The sequence below is a fragment of the Mandrillus leucophaeus genome, unplaced genomic scaffold, assembly GCF_000951045.1.
Source record: "Mandrillus leucophaeus isolate KB7577 unplaced genomic scaffold, Mleu.le_1.0 Scaffold64, whole genome shotgun sequence".
Taxonomy (NCBI): domain Eukaryota; kingdom Metazoa; phylum Chordata; class Mammalia; order Primates; family Cercopithecidae; genus Mandrillus; species Mandrillus leucophaeus.
The window spans coordinates 5,337,834-5,356,836 of record NW_012106919.1 but is presented as its reverse complement, the minus strand read 5'-3'; the positions used below and the strand labels follow the sequence as shown (position 1 = coordinate 5,356,836).

General features: G+C 38.4%; 1 long non-coding RNA gene across 1 annotated transcript in view; it reads left to right on the top strand.

Annotated features, from left to right (window-relative positions):
* The window catches only part of LOC105554371, a 56,088-nt gene that overhangs the window by 967 nt on the left and 36,118 nt on the right, over positions 1-19,003 (top strand). Inside the window, exon 2 of the long non-coding RNA XR_001008314.1 lies at positions 17,030-17,110. This is a non-coding gene — a long non-coding RNA (uncharacterized LOC105554371). The remainder of the gene's footprint in view (positions 1-17,029; positions 17,111-19,003) is intronic.

Genomic DNA, 19,003 nt, shown 5'->3' with positions numbered 1-19,003 from the left:
AAAAAAAAAAAAAAAAAAATGGTGTTTTGGTGTGTGTTTTGTTTTGAGAGGGATCGCTGTATTCCCTCTAAAGTGAGGAAAGAGGAAGTGGGCCGGGCTGAGGGCCTGAGAAGAAACCCCCGGACCGCGTCCGCGTGTGACTCAGGGCTCTGCCTACAGGGGACCCCGCAGCTGGCCGGCGGCCTTGCGGCTCTCAGCGATGCCTGTCCTTTTGCCCAAACCAGTTTAATGCAGAGGCTCAGGGAGCCCTAGAGCCTTCAGGGAAAAGTGCTGTCTGTGCAGCATTTCTTTCCAGTCCTACTCTGTGCTAGCCATGGGTTAAGTACACTGGTAGGTAAGCAAATTCTTGTAAAACCGCCGGATACATTTGCTTATAGAAGTACGCACGAGGTACAAAGGAAGTGCAAAAGACGAAGGATTCATCTGTGGGGCAGCAGGTGATGCCTGCCAAGGTATTTAAAGGATAAATGGCAGTTTGTCAGGTGGAAGTTAAAAAAAAAAAAAAAGGGTGGCAGGAAGAGGCTGCAGTGAGCCAAAATCACACCACTACTCTCTAGCCTCAGTGACAGCGTGGTTCTATTTAAAAAAAAAAAAAAGGGTGGCAGGGCCAAGGGACGCTGGTGTCCCCTCATGGGGGACGCGTTAGTCCCCTCATGCCCACACTCCCTAACCTCATTTTCTTTTTTGTTTATTATGTGTTGTCTTTTTTAACAGCTGCATAGTATTCCATTGTCTAGACCATGACTCCTAGTTTAACATTGAATAGAAATGGCGACCAACTAATGTCCTTGACCTGCCAGCATCCTTCTTATGCTTCCAAAATTTTCCGTTAATTGTGATGTCTGTTGCAGCGTATTGGTAGCTAGGCTTTACTGGTCAACTGCTTTCTTATTTTAGCAATTAAATGAATGCTCACTGTAACTGAATTTATCAGTGGGTTGGAAACTGTAAACTATAAACTCTAAGATTTTTTTCTCAAGGAAACGTTTTCTGTGTAGGTACTACTAATAGTTAAAAAGTTTCCTTCTTTGGCTGTTTCCTACGAATCTTCATTGTTAATAAATGCTGAAGTTTGACAAGTGCTTTTTGCATTTATTGACATGATCCTATTGTTTTTCTTCTCGAATCTGATAATCGGGTACATTATGGTAATAGTTTTTTTGATATTGAACTTTACTGGAATAAATCCTATTAATACTTGCTCATGATATTGCTATTTATTGCCAAATTTAATTTGCTAGTGTTTTGTCTAGGGACTTTACATCTGTGACTAGCGAAGTAGGCCTATAATTTTCTTTTCTTCCTGATGCTCATGTCTGGATTTGGCAGTAAGATTTTATAGCGCTTTCATAACATGAGTGTGAGTGTTTGGTAAAACTCTCCGGCAATCATCTAGACTTAACTTGTTTTGCAGGGGGAGCCTGTTTATTATAGATGTATAGATACAGGTCAAGATAGATGTGTATAACCAGATATATTTGTATGGCTTTGCATTGCTTCTTGAACCGCTTTTTTTCTAGAAATTATTCTTTTTTATCTAGTTTAGAAATTGTTTTTGGAATAAACTTGTTGACATTGTTCTCTTGGAGTTTTTAAAAATAAGGGTCTAACTGTGTTTAGGTCCCATTTTTCATTCTGAATAGTGTTCATCTTTGTTGTTCCAATCTTATCAGTCTTGCCAGAGGTTTGTCTACTTTATTATTTTTTTAAAGAATTAGTTTTGTGAATTTTTTTATTTCTTTTTTGTTTCATAGATTATATGAATTCTTTCCTTTTTTTTTTACTTTTGTTACTCTGTAATTCTTTCACTAGCCACATGACTTGAAAGTGTAGCTTCTTTGCTTCTAATGTTTCTTTTTTTTAAGAATAATTATATGGGGCTGGGCGCAGTGGCTCACGCCTGTGATCCTACCACTTTGAGAGGCCAAGGCAGGTGGATCACCTGAGGTTAGGGGTTCAAGTCCAGCCTGGCAAACATGGTGAAACTCCATCTCTATTAAAAATAAAAAATTAGCGGGACGTGGTGGCACAGGCCTATAGTCCCAGCTACTCAGGAGACTGAGGCAGGAGAATCGCTTGAACCTGGGAGGCGGAGGTTGCAGTGAGCCGAGATTGCGCCATTGTACTCCAGCCTGGGCAACAGAGTAAGACTCCATCTCAAAAATAAATAAATAAATAAAATAATTATATTTAAGGCTGTACTTACCTTTCTATAGGATTTTGCTCCATCCGACAAGTTTTGTCATGTGGTACTTTTGTCTTTACTTTTAAATATTTCATGACATTGTAATTTCCTCTTTAACCAATGAGCTATTTTTAGTGCATTTTTTGTTTCCAATTAAAGGTTGCTTTTTTTTTTTTTGTTAACCATCTTTTTAGTGTTGTTTGTAATTTATATGCTTTGTAGACAGAGATTATATTAAATCTTGGAAATTGTTGTAATTTTCGTGTGATCTAGTATGTGATTTTTCTTTTTTCTTTCTTTCTTTCTTTCTTTCTTTTTTTTTTTTTTTTGACAGTGTCTTTCTCTGTTGCCCAGGCTGGAGTGCAGTGACTTGATCACATCTCACTGAAGCCTTAACCTCCCCTGCTCAGATGATCCTTCCACCTCAGCCTCCCAGGCAGATAGAACTATAGGCACACACCACCAAGGCTAATTTTTACTTTTTGTGGAGATGGGTTTTTGCCATATTGCCCAAGTTGATCTCAAACTCCTGACCTCAAGTAATCTACCCACCTCAGCCTCTCAGGGTGCTGGGATTACAGGTGTAACTCACCATGCCCAGCCCTGGCCCTTTTTTTAAAAAAAAAAAATGTTTCACACGTATTGAAAATAACGTATATTCTCCACTTGTTGTGTGCAAGGTTCTCTATTAATCAAACTTGTTGATCTAATTTTATTCAAGTAGTTATATTATTACTTAATTTTTATCTGCTGAATATATCAATTTTTAATAAATATATCAAAATTTTCCACAATTAATACCATTTTGGAGTGTATGAAGTTCTCTGTCTCTGCGTGCTCATAAAGGTACTAATTGAATCTTTTTTTATCATGATGAAATAGCTCTTTTTAGTGCTTTTGGCCTTTTTTATTTTGTCTCATATCAATATTGTTGCATCACCTTTTCTATTGTTTGTATTTTCCTTGTAATCTTTTTATTCTTATATCGTCTTTTTACGTTCATCCTTTAAGTTTCTCACTGCTTAAGGCATGTGTCTTAGCCTATTTTGGCTCCTATAACAAAATACCTTAGATTGGATAATTCATAAACAATAGAAATTTATTGCTCACATTTCTGGAGGCTGGGCAGTCTAAAATCAAGGCACCAGTAGATTTGGTATCTAATGAAGGACTGCTCTCTGCTTCAAAGATGTCACCTTCTTGTCACATCCTTACAGTAGGAGGACAAGAGAGCTCTCCGGAGTCTTTTATGAGGGCACTAATCCCATTCATGAGGATGGAGCCCTCATGATTTAATCACTTCTCAAGGGCCCTGCCTCTTAATACTATCACATTTGGTATTAGGTTCCAACAGTAATTTAGGGGGACACTGCTGTCATTTGAATGTTTCCCCGCCAAAATTCAGATGCTCTCAATGCAAGAGTATTGGGAGGTGTGTAGTGACCCTCACCAGTGAGAATTGAAGTGGGAACTGCTCCTAGCAAAGCAACCAGGCAGGGTTGTCCTGTTGGGTTTTAGACTTACTGAGGACCTGTTACCCCTTTCTTCTTTCCTATTTCTCCCTTTTGGAATAGCAGTGTCTATCCTATGCCTGTACACTATTGTGTTTTGGAAGCACATAACTTGTTTGATTTCATAGGTTTACAGCTGGGGAGGAATTTGTCTCAGGATGAACCATGCATTGGTTCCCATATCTCTTAACTTTATACTTTATAAAGTTGGTGCTGGAATGAGTTCAGATTTTGGGGGCTATTGACATGAAATATTTTTATGTGACATACATTTGGGTGAGGGGGGCAGGGGCAGAATGCTATCGTTTGAATATGTTCCTCTCCAGAATTCAGATGTTTCCAATGCAACAGTATTGGAAAGTGTGGCCTTTGGGAATTAAATTACTCATGAGGGTTCTGCCCTCATAAATGGGATTAGGTGCCTGTATAAAATGGCATGACAAGGGAATTTGTCCCGTTTGCCCTTCCACCTTCTGCCATGTGAGGATATAATATTCCTCCTCTTTGGACAGTGCAGCCCTCACCAGACAAAAAACCTGCTAGCACCTTAGTCTTAGGCTTCCCAGCCTCTAGAACTGTGATAAATAAATTTATTTTCTTTGTAAATTACCAAGTCAGTGATACTCGGTCAGAGTAGCACAAACAGACTAAGACAGACACTAACATTCAGACCATAGCAGCATGTTTATGAAAGGAGGACTCTTTTTTCCATCCAATTTGATAGTGTCTGTCTTTTATTTTATTTTTATTTTTATTTTTTATTTATTTATTGTTTTGAGACGGAGTCTCACTCTGTCACCAGGCTGAAGTGCAGTGGCATGATCTCGGCTTACTGCAACCTCCGACTCCCTGGTTCAAGCAATTCTCCTGCCTCAACCTCCTGAGTAGCTGGGATTACAGGCACATGCCACCACGCTCAGCTAATTTTTGTGTTTTTAATAAAGACGGGGTTTCACCATGTTGGCCAGGATGGTCTTGATCTCCTGACCTTATGATCCACCTGCCTTGGCCTCCCAAAGCACTGGGATTACAAGTACGAGCCACTGCACCCGGCCATCTCTGTCTTTTAATAGATGAGTTAAATCCATTTATATTTATTGGGAGCATTATATCAGAAATTCTTTCTACCAACTTATTTTGTTTTCTGTTTATCATCTTCTTTTTCCTTTCTGGCCATCTGTTAGATTGTTAAAGCTATTTTTATACTGCCTCTCTCTCTTTTGCTCTTTTGAAGAGCTACAGATTATTATTATTTTGATAGTTATTCCTACATTTTTAACATCCACAGAACTATGCACTTTTCCAGTGTTTGTAATTATCTAATATATCTCTCTCCTTTTCAAACTGGATAAAAACCTACACAAGATTCCAAGGGTACTACTGTATCTGAGAAAACTTAGAAAGACCTAAAGATGTTGTGTTCTGGAAAACTTTGTTGACCCAAGAAGAGACGATCATGAAGCCAAAAACACTGACGTAGAAGATTCATGTGAAGTTTTACTTTCATTGTTAAGAAAAATTATCCTAAACTTGGAAATAATAAGAAAGCAAGAAGAGGTGGGTGTGGGTTTTTTGTTTGTTTGTTTGTTTGTTTGTTTTCTTGAGATGGAGCCTCACTCTGTCACCCAGGCTGGAGTGCAGTGGTGCGATCTCAGCTCACTGCAACCTCCGCCTCCCAGGTTCAAGCGATTCTCATGCCTCAACCTCCCAAGTAGCTGGGATTACAGGCACCCACCACCATGCCTGGCTAATTTTTTATTTTTAGTAGAGACCATGTTGACCAGGCTGGTCTCGAACTCCTGACCTCAGGTGATCTACCTGCCTCGGCCTCCCAAAGTGCTGGGATTACAGGCATGAGCCACTGCGCCCAGCCGTGGGTGTGTTTTTTAATGTAGTAATGGAGCATTGTTTAACCAGTTGGCCCCAGGATTATTTAATTCTATAGGAGAATGTTCCTGCATTTGACTTTACTATTTACTATATTAATAAGAGCTCAGGCACTGTGCAGTGAGTTGTCAACTTATAGATTTTTTTAGTATGTGGTAGAGATGTAAGTGATTATGTTGAATAAGAAGGATAATCTATGATTTCATTACCCTGTAGGACATTAACGGGTTTTGTATCTAATCTAGCAATCCTACTCTAGCATTCTTTTTTGTGTGTAAATAATAATTTCTTCAAATGCTCTTAGAACCAGCTTATCCTGCTGGTTCCCTCATCAATTATTGAATGGAATAAAAGCTTTGACATAGATTCATTCTATATTGGTAAGAGAGTCATGTTTTTAACTTTTGAGGATTTTTTTTTTTGACACCATGATGTGTTTGAGTGAAAAATATATATAAATTAATATTTTATATGACATACAATTAATAAATTGTTAATTAGATGTTAGATTAGTTCATCTTACTCCCTAAAAGTATATATTTTAAGTGCATCAAAAACTCTTCTATATATTCAGTGTTTATTTACCTTGTATTGGGATCTACATGCCAGAAGTAATTGATGATTGTGAGAACAGAAAGTACAATCTGGGGAGTGTCTGAAATGATGTCGGATGCATTGACAGAGACCAGGAAGGGGCTGGAACTTTTTCCTACAGGTGATGGGAACCACTGAAGTGTTTTAAGTTGGAGTGATGTGAGTTTTAAAAGATGATTTGACAGCAGTGGAAAATGCATATAACACCAGTTAAGACATTATTGTAGTGGCCCAAACAGGACCCAATGAGGGCTTAAAACAGAACAATGATAACAGGAATGGAAAAGTGAAGTCAAATTTAAGGTAAAAATCAGCAAAATTGACATTTTGCAGGTACAAAAAAAGGGAGAAATCATGAACAACTCCCATGTTTAGTCATTGTAGCCATACTTGGGGAGTGGAGGTGCTATTAACTGAGACAGGCAACACAGAAGGTGGATTAGTTTGTGGTGACAGGTTCAGGAGCCTACAATAAGAACAGTGAGACTGACAGGCATTGCTCCTTTAAATGGTCATTGCCCCTTTAAGATTCTGCCCTTCCCCCTTAACCCACCCAGGCCCCTGCTGGATTTCCTTGCCCTAATTTACAGACAGCACCAAAGCTTCTGAGCATGCGCCCAAGGAAGAGCTGGACTAATTAAATCTCTCCTGAGGTTCAAGGTATTGCATCTGTGCCTCTTAGCAAAGAGTTCCATTTTTGAGAGCATATTTTCTCCAGCTAACCATTTTTTCTCATTTTTCTTTTTAAATCCTTTTCTTCCATAACTTTATAGTATCTGTATTTTTTTTTTTTTTTTTTTTTGGTATCACTGAAGAATAATTAACATCTGGGTTTTTTTTAAGTAATAATAAATTAAAATAATGTTTGCAATATAGCATCTATCAAAGATACTGTTTGATCCATGAGAGAAAAAAAGATTAACTTAATTTGATCAGTTACATAAATCTTGGGAGCAAATATAATCAATCATGATCATGTTCTTTTTTTTTAATTACAAAACCTGTGCACCTTACTACTGTGTCATGTCTGTTGTTTCATTGGTAATTTGGTGTCCCAGATGGCTACTGAAATTTCGTGTGTAAGATAATAGACTTTCTAGATGTCACATATTGTTAGAAATCCTTGGAAATCAGTGTTCTATCCCAGCCTAAATGCACTGCCTTTTTTTAAAAAAAAAACCTGAAGAACATTCCTCCCTCTTCATAAGCCTTCTTTCATGCTGAGATAACACTTTACAGTTAGAATGTCACAGCACCATGCCTTAATAAAGATAGCTAAAGTACATATACCTCTGTCAACATTAAGTTGATATAAACATAGCAGATATGATGAGAAGAAACAAATCACTAGGGAGTCAGGAGATTTTGTGGGTAGATGCCTGGGAAGAAGGAGCAAAAGACAAAGGGAAGAGAAGCAAAAAGAAAATGGAGTTAGCAGTGAGGTGAACGTCATCTGGTCTTCCAAACCAACAATGGTCGTTCAAAAAGATTGTTAAGTGGGTGAAAAACATATTAATATAGATCTACATTTAATATGGAGACATTGGCCATTTCCAGGTCTCAAACCTTAGCAATAAAACAAAAGAGTATAAATAGAGTTAGGTATAAAATTCAGGAGGTTAAGGTAGAGAGATATGAAATATAAGGAAAATTAACCATTAATTATATTTGAATTTAGATACTGCTTGCTAAGAGTCCAATTTTACATGTTTTCCAAGAGGCACTAAGCTTAGATAATAGTGCATTCATTTAATTCAGCAGATTCGTTTCTGAGTGCCCATATGTAATGAAAACGTCAGTGTTGTTACTGTTTTTGTTGCTGTTACCGATGCTATTTCTTACATGGGAGAGTTATATAACTAGGGAATACTGAGTGACATGATGAATTTGCTATATTCATGGAGTCAATAAATAGAGTGATTCAGTAGAATGGATGAAAAACTTGGCCTATGCAGGCACAAATGCCTCACAGTTTCCCAGGATTAAAATATAGATGCTTATTGGAACTTCCAGAACCACTTCTATTGGTTGAGTATTGCACAAGGATGACAATGACCTATATCAAAAATCTCAAAGCCAACTGGGCTTTTTAAATTAAAACCAGCAATTTGCATTGCTTTTATTTTTTTCCATTTTTATTTATTCTTATTTCTGGGTTGTTTTTTTTCCCATAAGTTATTGGGGTACAGGTGATATTTGGTTACGTGACTAAGTTCTTTAGTTGTAATTTGTGAGATTTTGGTGCACCCATCACCCAAGCAGTATACATTGCACCCCATTTGTAGTCTTCTATCCCTCGACGCCCTCCCACTCTTTTACCCCAAGTCCCCAAAGTCCATTGTATCATTTTTATGCCTTTGCGTCCTCATAGCTTAGCTCCCACATATCAGTGAGAACATACGATGTTTGGTTTTCCATTCCTGAGTTACTTCGCTTAGAATAATAGTCTCCAATCTCATCCAGGTTGCTGCAAATGCAGTTAATTCATTTCTTTTTATGGCTCAGTAGTATTACATCATATATATATACACCGCAGTTTCTTTATTCACTCATTGATTGATGGGCATTTGCATTGGTTCCATGATTTTGCAATTGTGCTGCTATAAACCTGAGGGTGCAAATATCTTTTTCATGTAATGACTCCTTTTCCACTGGGTAGATACCCAGTAGTGGTATTGCTGGATCAAATGGTAGTTCTACTTTTAGTTCTTTAAGGAGTCTCCACACTGTTTTCCATATGTAGGTGGGGATGTACTAGTTTACATCCCCACCAGCAATGTAGAAGTGTTCCCTGATCGCTGCACCCACGCCAACATCTACTGTTTTTTGATTTTTTGATTATAGCCATTCTTGCAGGAGTAAGGTGGTATCACATTGCGGTCTTGATTTGCATTTCCCTGATCATTAGTGATGTTGAACATTTTTTTTTTCTTTTTTTGGAGACGGAGTCTTGCTCTGTTGCTCTGTTGCCCAGACTGGAGTGTGGTGGCGTAATCTCAGCTCACTGCAAGCTCTGCCTCCCGGGTTCACCCCATTCTCCTGCCTCAGCCCCCCTAGTAACTGGGACTACAGGTGCCCACCAACACACCCAGCTAATTTTTTTGTGTTTTTAGTAGAGATGGGGTTTCACCATGTTAGCCAGGATGGTCTCGATCTCCTGACCTCATGATCCACCCGCCTCAGCCTCCCAAAGTGCTGGGGAGCATTTTTTCATGTTTGTTGGCCATTTGTATATCTTCTTTTGAGAATTGTCTATTCATGTCCTTAGCCCACTTTTTGATGGGATTGTTTGCTTTTTCCTACTGATTCGTTTGAGTTCATTGTAGATTCTGGATATTAGTCCTTTGTAAGATGTATAGATTGTGAAGATTTTCTCCCACTTTGTGGATTGTCTGTTTACTCTGCTGACTGTTCCTTTTGCTGTGCAAAAGATCCTTAGTTTAATTAAGTTTCAACTATTTATCTTTGTTTTTATTGCATTTGCTTTTGGATTCTTGGTCATGAAATCCTTGCCTAAGCTACTGTCTAGAAGGGTTTTTCCAGTATTGTCTTCTAGAATTTTTATAGTTTCAGGTATTAGATTTAAGTCCTTAATCCATCTTGAGTTGATTTTTGTATAAGGTGAGAGATGAGGATCCAGTTTCATTCCCCTACATGTGGCTAGCCAATTATCCCAGCCCCATTTGTTGAAAAGGGTGTCCTTTCCCCACTTTATGTTTTTGTTTGCTTTCTTGGAGATCAGTTTGCTGTAAGTATTTGGGTTTATTTCTGGGTTCTCTATTCTGTTCCATTGGTCTATGTACCTATTTTTATACCAGTACCATGCTGTCTTGTTGACTATGGCCCTATAGTATAGTTTGTAATCAGGTGGTGTGATGCCTCCAGATTTATTCTTTTTGCTTAGACTTGCTTTGGGTATGCGGGCTCTTTTTTGGTTCCATATGAATTTTAGAATTGTTTTTTCTAATTTTGTGAAGAATGATGGTGGTATTTTGATGGGGATTGCACTGAATGTGTAGATTGCTTTTGGCAGTATGGTCATTTTCACAATATTGATTCTACTTATCCATGAGCATGGGATGTGTTTCCAGTTGTTGTATCGTCTATGATCTCTTTCAGCAGTGTTTTGTAGTTTTCCTTGTAGAGATTTTTTGACTCCTTCGTTAGGTATATTCCTAAATATTTTAATTTTTTGGCAGCTATTGGAAAAGGGGCTGAGTTCTTGATTTGATTCTCTGCTTGGTCGCTGTTGTTGTATCGAAAAGCTACTGATTTGTGTACATTAATCTTGTATCCAGAAACTTTGCTGAATTCTTTTATCATTTCTAGGAGCTTTCTGGAGGAGTCTTTAGGGTTTTCGAGGTAAATGATCACATGGTCAACAAACACTGACTGTTTGACTTCCTCTTTACTGATTTGGATGTCCTTTATTTCCTTCTCTTGTCTGACTGCTCTGGCTAGGACTTCCAGTACTATGTTGAAGAGGAGTGGTGAAAGTGGGCATTCTTACCTTGTTCCGGTTCTCAGAGGGAATGCTTTCAACTTTTCCCCATTTGGTATTATGTTGGCTGTGGGTTTGTTGTAGATGGCTTTTATTACATTGAGATTATGTCCCTCATATGCCAATTTTGCCAAGAGCTTTAATCATAAAGGGATGCTGGATTTTGTTAAATGCTTTTTCTGCATCTATTGAAATGATAGTGTGATTTTTGTTTTTAATTCTGTTTATGTTGTGTATCACATTTATTGACTTGCATATGTTAAACCATCACCGCATCCCTGGTATGAGACCCACTTGATTGTGGTGGATTATCTTTTTGATATGTTGTTGGATTTGCTTAGCTAGTTTTTTGTTTTGTTTTGTTTTGTTTTGTTTTGGAGTCTTGCTCTGTCACCCAGGCCAGGAGTGCAGTGGCACCCTCTCAGCTCATTGCAAGCTCCACCTCCTGGGTTCATGCCATTTCCCAGTCTCAGGCTCCAGAGTAGCTGGGACTACAGGCGCCCGCCACCACGCCCAGCTAATTTTTTGTATTTTTAGTAGAGACGGAGTTTCACCGTGTTAGCCAGGATGGATATTTTGTTAAGGATTTTAGCATCTATGTTCATCAAGGATATTGGTCTGTAGTTTTCTTTTTTGGTTTTGTCCTTTCTGGTTTTGGTATTAGGGTAATGCAAGCTTCATAGAATGAATTAGGGAGGGTTCGTTCTTTCTCTGTCTTGTGGAATAGTGTCAAAAGGATTGGTACCGATTCTTCCTTGAATATCTGCTAGAATTCTGCTGTGAATCGTCTGGTCCCAGACACTTTTTGTTGGTAACCTTTTTTTTTTTTTTTTTTTGAGACAGTTTCGCTCTTGTTGCCCAGGCTGGAGTGCAATGGTGCGAACTCAACTCACTGCAACCTCCATCTCCCGGGTTCAAGCGATTCTCCTGCCTCAGCCTCCCAAGTAGCTGGGATTACAGGCATGCACCACCACACCCAGCTGAATTTGTATTTTTAGTAGAGATGGGGTTTCACCATGTTGGTCAGGCTGGTCACAAACAGTAATTTTTTAATTACCATATCAATCTCACTGCTTGTTATTGGTCTGTTCAGAGTATCTAATTTTTCCTAATTTAAGCTAGGAGGGTTATATTTTTCCAGGAATTTATCCATCTCTTCTAGGTTTTCTAGTTTATGTGTGTGAAGGTGTTTATAGTATCCTTGAATGATCTTTTGTATTTCAGTGGTGTCTGTTATAATATCTCCTGCATCATTTCTTAATGAGGTTATTTGGATTTTCTTCTTTTCTTGGTTAATCTTGCTAACGGTCTATCAATTTTATTTATCTTTTCAAAGAACCAGCTTTTCGTTTCATTTACCTTTTGTATTTTTTTGTGTGTTTCAGTTTCATTTAGTTCTGGTCTGATCATGTTGGGTTTTTTTGTTTTTTTTTTTTCTGCTGTTGGGTTTGGGTTTGGTTTGTTCTTGTTTCTTTAGTTCCTTGAGGTGTGAGCTTAGAATATCAGTTAGTGCTCTTTCAGTCTTTTTGATATAGGCATTTGGTGTTATGAACTTTCCTCTTAGCACCGCCTTTGCTGTATCCCAGAGATTTTGATAGGTTGTGTCATTACTGTCATTCAGTTTGAAGAATTTTTTAATTTCCACGTTGATTTTGTTTTTGACCCAATGCTCATTCAGAAGCAGGTTATTTAATTTCTACGTATTTGCATGGTTTTGAAGGTTCCTTTTGAAGTTGATTTCCCTTTTTATTCCACTGTGGTCTGAGAGAGTGCTTGATATAATTTCAATTTTCTTAAATGTTTTGAGACTCTTATGGCCTATCGTATGGTCTATCCTGGAGAAAGTTCCATGAGTTGTTGAATAGAATGTGTATTCTGTGGTTGTTGGATGAAATGTTCTGTATATATCTATTAAGTCCATTTGTTCCAAGGTGTCATTTAAATCCATTGTTTCTTTGTTGGTTTTCTTTCTTGATGACCTGTCAAGTGCTGTCAGTGGAGTACTGAAGTCCCACACTATTATTATGTTGCTGTCTATCTCATTTCTTAAGTCTATTAGTAATTGTTTTATAAATTTGGTAGCTCCAGTGTTAGGCACATATATGTTTAGGATTGTGATATTTTCCTCTTGGACAAGGCCTTTTACTGTTATATAATGTCCCTCTTTGTCTCTTTTAACTGCTGTTGCTTTAAAGTTTGTTTTGTTAGATATAAGAATAGCTACCCCACTCACAATTGGTGTCTATTTGCATGAAATGCCTTTCCCCCTGCTCTTTACTTTAAGTTAATATGAGTCCTTATGTGTTAGTTTAGTCTCCTGAAGGCAGCAGGTAGTTGGCTGGTGAGTTCTTATCCATGCTGAGGTTCTGTATCTTTTACGTGGAGCATTTAGGCCATTTACATTCAATGTTAGTATTGAGATGTGAGTTACTATTGCATTCATTGTGCTATTTTTTGCCTGTGTACCTTGGATTTTTTGATGTTTTTGCCTTTTAACTTGTTTTTTTGTTTTATAGGTCCTGTGTGATTTATGCTTTAAAGAGTTTCTGTTTTGATGTGTTTCCAGGATTTGTTTAAAGATTTTGAGCTTCTTTTAGCAGTTCTTGTAGTGGTGGCTTGGCAGTATCAAATTCTCTCACCGATTGTTTGTCTGAAAAAGACCGTATCTTTCCTTCATATATGATGCTTAGTTTCACTGGATACAAAATTCTTGGCTGATAATTGTTTTGTTTGAGGAGGCTGAAGATAGGGCCCCAATCCCTTCTAGCTTATAGGGTTTCTGCTGAGAAATCTGCTGTTAATCTGATAGATTTTCCTTTGTAAGTTACCTGGTGCTTCTTTCACCGCTCTTAAGATTCTTTTCTTCGTCTTAACTTTAGATAACCTGATGACAATGTGCCTAGGCAATGAGCTTTTTGTGACGAATTTCCCTGGTGTTCTTTGTGCTTCTTGTATTTGGTTGTCTAGGTCTCTAGCAAGGTGGGGGAAGTTTTCCTTGATTATTCCCCCAAAATGTTTTCCAAGCTTCTAGAATTCTCTTCTTCCTCAGGAACACCAATTATTCTTAGGTTTGGTTACTTAACATAATCCCAGACTTTTTTTGGAGGCTTTGTTCATATTTTCTTATTCTTTTTTATTTGCCTTTGTTGGATTGGGTTAATTCGAAGACCTGGTCTTCGAACTCTGAATTTCCTTCTTCTACTTGTTCAATTCTGTTGCTGAGACTTCCCAGAGCATTTTGCGTTTCTATAAGTGTCTCCAATGTTCCCTGAATTTTTTACTGTTTTTTTCTTTAAGCTATTTTCCTTGAATATTTTTCCCTTCAATTCTTGTATCATTTTTTGGATTTCCTTGCATTGGGCTTTGTCTTTCCCTGTTGCCTCCCTAATTAGGTTAATAATTAACCTTCTGAATTCTTTTTCAGGTAAATCAAGGATTTCTTCTTGGTTTGGATTCATTGCTGGTGAACTGGTGTGATTTCTGGGGGGTGTTAAAGAGCCTTGTAACTAGAGTTGATTTTCTGGTTCCTTCTCATTTGGGTAGGCTCTGTCAGAGGGAATGTCTAGGGCTGAAGGCTGTTGTTCAGATTCTTTTGTCCCACGATGTGTTCCCTTGATGTAGTACTCTCCCCCTTTTCCTATGTATGTAGCTTCCTGTGAGCCAAACTGCAGTGATAGTTGTCTCTCTTCTGTGTCTAGCCACCCAGGGAGACCTGGCTCCGGGCTGGTACTGGGGGTTGTCTGCACAGAGTCCTGTGATGTAAAACTGTCTCTGGGTCTCTTAGCCATGGATACCAGAGCCTGTTCCAGTGAGGGTGCAATGAACTCCATGAAGGTTCTTAGCTTTGGTGGTTTAATGCTCTATTTTTGTGCTGGTTGGCCTCCTCCAGAGAGCATCAGCTATGGTAGGTAGTATGGAGAGGAATGGATGGTGCGTGGGGCCCTAGAACTCCCAAGATTATATGACCTTTGTCTTCAGCTACCAGGGTGGGTAGGGAAGGACCATCAGGTGGGGTCAGGGCTAGGCCTGTCTGAGTTCAGACTCTCCTTGTGGGGGTCTTGCTGTGGCTGAGTATTTGGGGTATCTCCTGGGTCCTGCAGGAGCAGTCAGCTTCCTTCAGAGGGTCTGTGGATCCTCTCGGGATTGCTGGCTTGTTCTTGCAGTCGATCTGGAGCTGAAATTCACAACGCAAGCCTCCGCACGCTGCTCTGTCCATCTGAATCATCTAGTTCTGCCTCCCGTCTGCCATAATGATCTCTCTCCCTCTCCATTGCCTTTAGAAAATAGGAAACCTAAGTAGATTACAGAGAATCAAGTTTGATACACTTAATCTACTCAGGCTCAGAAAGGAGAGGTCACAAATCCTAAACCATTCTGAAAATCATCAGTATTGGAATGCATTCAACACATGGTTGCTGAGGACCTACTCTGTACTGAGCACTGTTCTAGAGATAATACAGTGTTAAACCTGACAAAAATTCTCGCTTGTGGAGCTTGCATTCCAGTGAAGACTTTTCCTTCTTGGCAGCAGTTCTAGGTGGGATGGGTGGGGTGATGGCAAGGAGAAAGAGAATGAAGTTGTAGATTGTGGAAATTGCACACTTGCTCTATTATCTGATCATGAAATAAAAACATAAGCAATGTGATATCCAGGCCTTATGACTCACGCCTGTAATCTCAACACTTTGGGAGGCCAAGGTGGAAGGATCATTTGAGTCCAGGCATTCAAGACTAGCCTGGGCAACATAATGAGACCTCATCTGTACAAAATATTTTAAAAAATTAGCCGGGCACGGTGGCATGCACCTGTAATCCCAGCTACTTGGAAAGCTGAGGTGGGAGGATCTCTTGAGCCAGGGAGGTCAACATTGCAGTGAGCCCTGACCGTACCACTGCACTCCAGCCTGAGTCACAAAGCAAGACTCTGTCTCAAAATTAATAATAAAATAATAAACCAAAAAACCGATAGCAATGTGAACCAAATAGATTTTTATAAGGATGATATCCATTAAGTCTTCTTCTTTCTCATGGCTCTTGTCCCTGTGTTTAGCTGCCTTAAGAATGTAGCCAAATCTTATCTCCCTCTAGTGAAAATCACTTAGTAGAAAGTTACATTAATGCACAAATTCACAAAGAGAATTTGCATGATTTTCAGAACCAAATTAATCCCTAATTTACTGGCATACAGCTCTTTGAGCCAAAAGATCATATTGCATTTTAAACAATATAAACTCATCCTTTATCAGTCTTCATTTGCATAAGAAGCATCTTATTCTCAGCCAAACAATGCAAATCAAATCCTGAAAGTTATTTGTTCCAGCACAAGACTTTGAATATTCTGTTTCATTTTCTACTCCTACAGTTAATCTGCCAGAGCCAAGATTATTCCTTCATCTTTTCTTAGTCCCTGAACCTTTTGCAAAGCCAATTAAAGTGATGGGATTTCTCAGAAATATGAGGGTACAGGAAAATGTGCACTCATACACAAATATATTTTGAATGCCGCTTTTTAAAAAAATCACCAAGTCCAACCCCCATATGATAAAAATGATAAATTAAGGCTATGGGAAGTTAAAAAATATGCTAAAGATGGTTAAGAGACATACTGAAAGTCACACAGTCAACAGAGAAGTACATGAAACCAAGTTCTCAAAAGTTTGTGTTTTGTTCTGCCAGTACCTGAGACCACTCTCAGATATATAGGTCCCCAGCTCTGAACCACTTTGTCAATATTAACATAGAACAGCATTATCTTTGTAACACATTTGCGCTCTGATTCCTTTGTGAACAGGGTTAATGTGTCCTGTGACCCACAATGATTTTAGGGTTGCCACTTGAGCTGAACAGGGCCTTCCCTCCCACCTTCGAACACAGAAACTCTAGGTGGGCATCCAGAGCAACTCAGCAACATGACTGCCATCACAAACATGTGCAGAAAGAGTTCTGACCTGTTGTGTTGGATGCCAGAGAATGGAACAGTTTTGTAGCTCTCCTTTGTGGCTTATTCCTTACTGAACAGCCATTCTGCTTTTGACCTGAAAAACTGGGCCAGGGAGATGCTGTACCATCAGGCATATTTCTTATTGGACTGTGAAAGTCTAGCATATGGCTAATTACAATTTACACCTCCTTAAGTGCTCTAACAATCCACTAAAGGCTGTTTTGTCTCTTTGGTTTACTGTTTGTAGCACTTTTTGCAGGCGAAGCAGTAAACAATTCCTTTGGAGGTACTTTTTAATTTCAAATGATGATGGAAGATGATGATCTTCTGTCTGGGTTGTTAATGATATATTCTCAGCCTGATCTGTTAAATGACTGTGTTTCTAATGATGTGTCACTTGCTTTTTACAGTGTCCTGGTGACCAGTTTTCTATTTCTTCATCTTCCTTCCATGGTGGAGACATGCCCATTGAGGATAAAATAAGAACTAAGGTAGGTGAAGGAAAAATAAAGAAGATGAGATTTTAGGAACAAAATATCTATGACATAAAATGCACTAATAGAAGTAATAACTAATAAAGATATGTGAAGTGACTTGTTTCATTTTTGTATTCTTACTTTTGTCACTGCCCTTTTCAGCTGTGTGTTTGTGAGACAAAATTGTGCTCTGTTGCAAGAAGATGGGTGTCTCTTAAAACAGCATAGAATGGAAAAATATTGCCTCAAAGTTAATGTAGTTTTTAATTTGTTAGATATTAAAATGCAAGCTGATAACTAGACATCACTTAAAAAGAGAGGTTTTCTATTTAATGAAGTGGTTTGCACGGGGAATAGACGTTCTGACAGAGATGGTCTATTGATGTTGGATGTAGAAGGCAGGATGAATTTAGTCCCAGGGCTCTCTACTGGCACTGCCAACAGGTGACCAGCTGGCACCAAATATGAGCATGACAGCTTGGTGCATTCAACTGAGACCCACGTTTCTATTTTCCTTCATCTGGGGAGTAGGTAAAAACATGATCTCTAATTCCCTTACTGGCATGGAACAGGGCAGAAATAAATGAATTTCCAGTTAACAATTCTAAGTAAAAATGTGTCCAATAATTTATAATTTTAAAGTTTAAGCTTAGTAGTGTTTATAAAGTGATCCATGGACTAAAGTAATGTAAGCCTCGTGAGTTCTCCACCATATGAACATATTTAGAAAAGCTGACAATATGAGAGATTTCAAATTTGCAAATTCATCTTTGATATCAATGTTAATGGGATGAATATCTTTAGGAAAAACTTACACCTCCTTGATGCGGATGCGCAGCAAGGAGAGAAGACTCAGCCCTTCTCCGTTAATCCTAAATTGTTTGATTTGACTTAAGCCCAACTTAGCTGTGATAAAGATTTTCACAAATATTTCATATGAGTTCTTGAAGTTTAATGTTTTCCTTTTCATTAATATTTCTCTTTTAAAAATATATATATATTTCTCTTTTAATTTTAAGGGTACCTTAAAAGGTGCCCTTAAAGCTCCCAAGGAAGGGTTTAAAAGAGGAAAAAAGGAGTTATGACAACCTGCTTCAGTGAGGCTCAGGATTATTACACCTCAGGGTCAGATGGGCCAATCAGACAGATGGACCTGAAACACCAAGGTGTGTCCCTTGAGCCCCAGCCAGCTGCTCTGTAGGAGACCAGGAAGTCTCAAACTTCCTACAAACAGTGGCTGTTTAGGACAGAGGGGCATCTGGAGTTCAATCACAATCATACCCACCTCCCTACTTCTCTGGCACCTTTCAAGAGAATATATATTCTTTCTTTAGGAATATATATGATATGTTTCCCAAGAAAATTTTAAAATACTTGCATACAGAGAACCAAAAGTACAAAGTTACATGAAACAAAATACTTTACAGAAAAGAGGCGAGAGGGCTGGTTATAGCATTGGTTGGAGGGGGAGTCTTATGAAAAAAGAACTTTGATATGATTGCTTGTAGTATTTTTTTAATAGCTTCCACTGCTCATTATATTCATTTTCCTTTAAATACATGAACATATTTACAATAACTAACTTTAAGTCCTTGTCCCCTCATCTGCTGTTCTATCATCTCTTCATTTCTGGATTTGTTTCTATTGACTAATTTTTCTCCTGGTTATAGGTCTCAGTTTCCTACTTCTTCTCATATATAGTAATTTCTTATTGGATACTGTAAGTTTCTTATTGGATACTGAAATTTTTTTATTGAGCATTGGAATTTGTTGTCTTAAGGGGTGGTAGAGTTTTTTCTAGCAGGCAACTAATTTACTTGTGCATTAGCTTGAGTCTTTGGAAACTTGTTCTTAAGCTTTGTTGGAGTGAATTTAGAGTAACCTTTACTACAGGGCCAGTTTACTTCT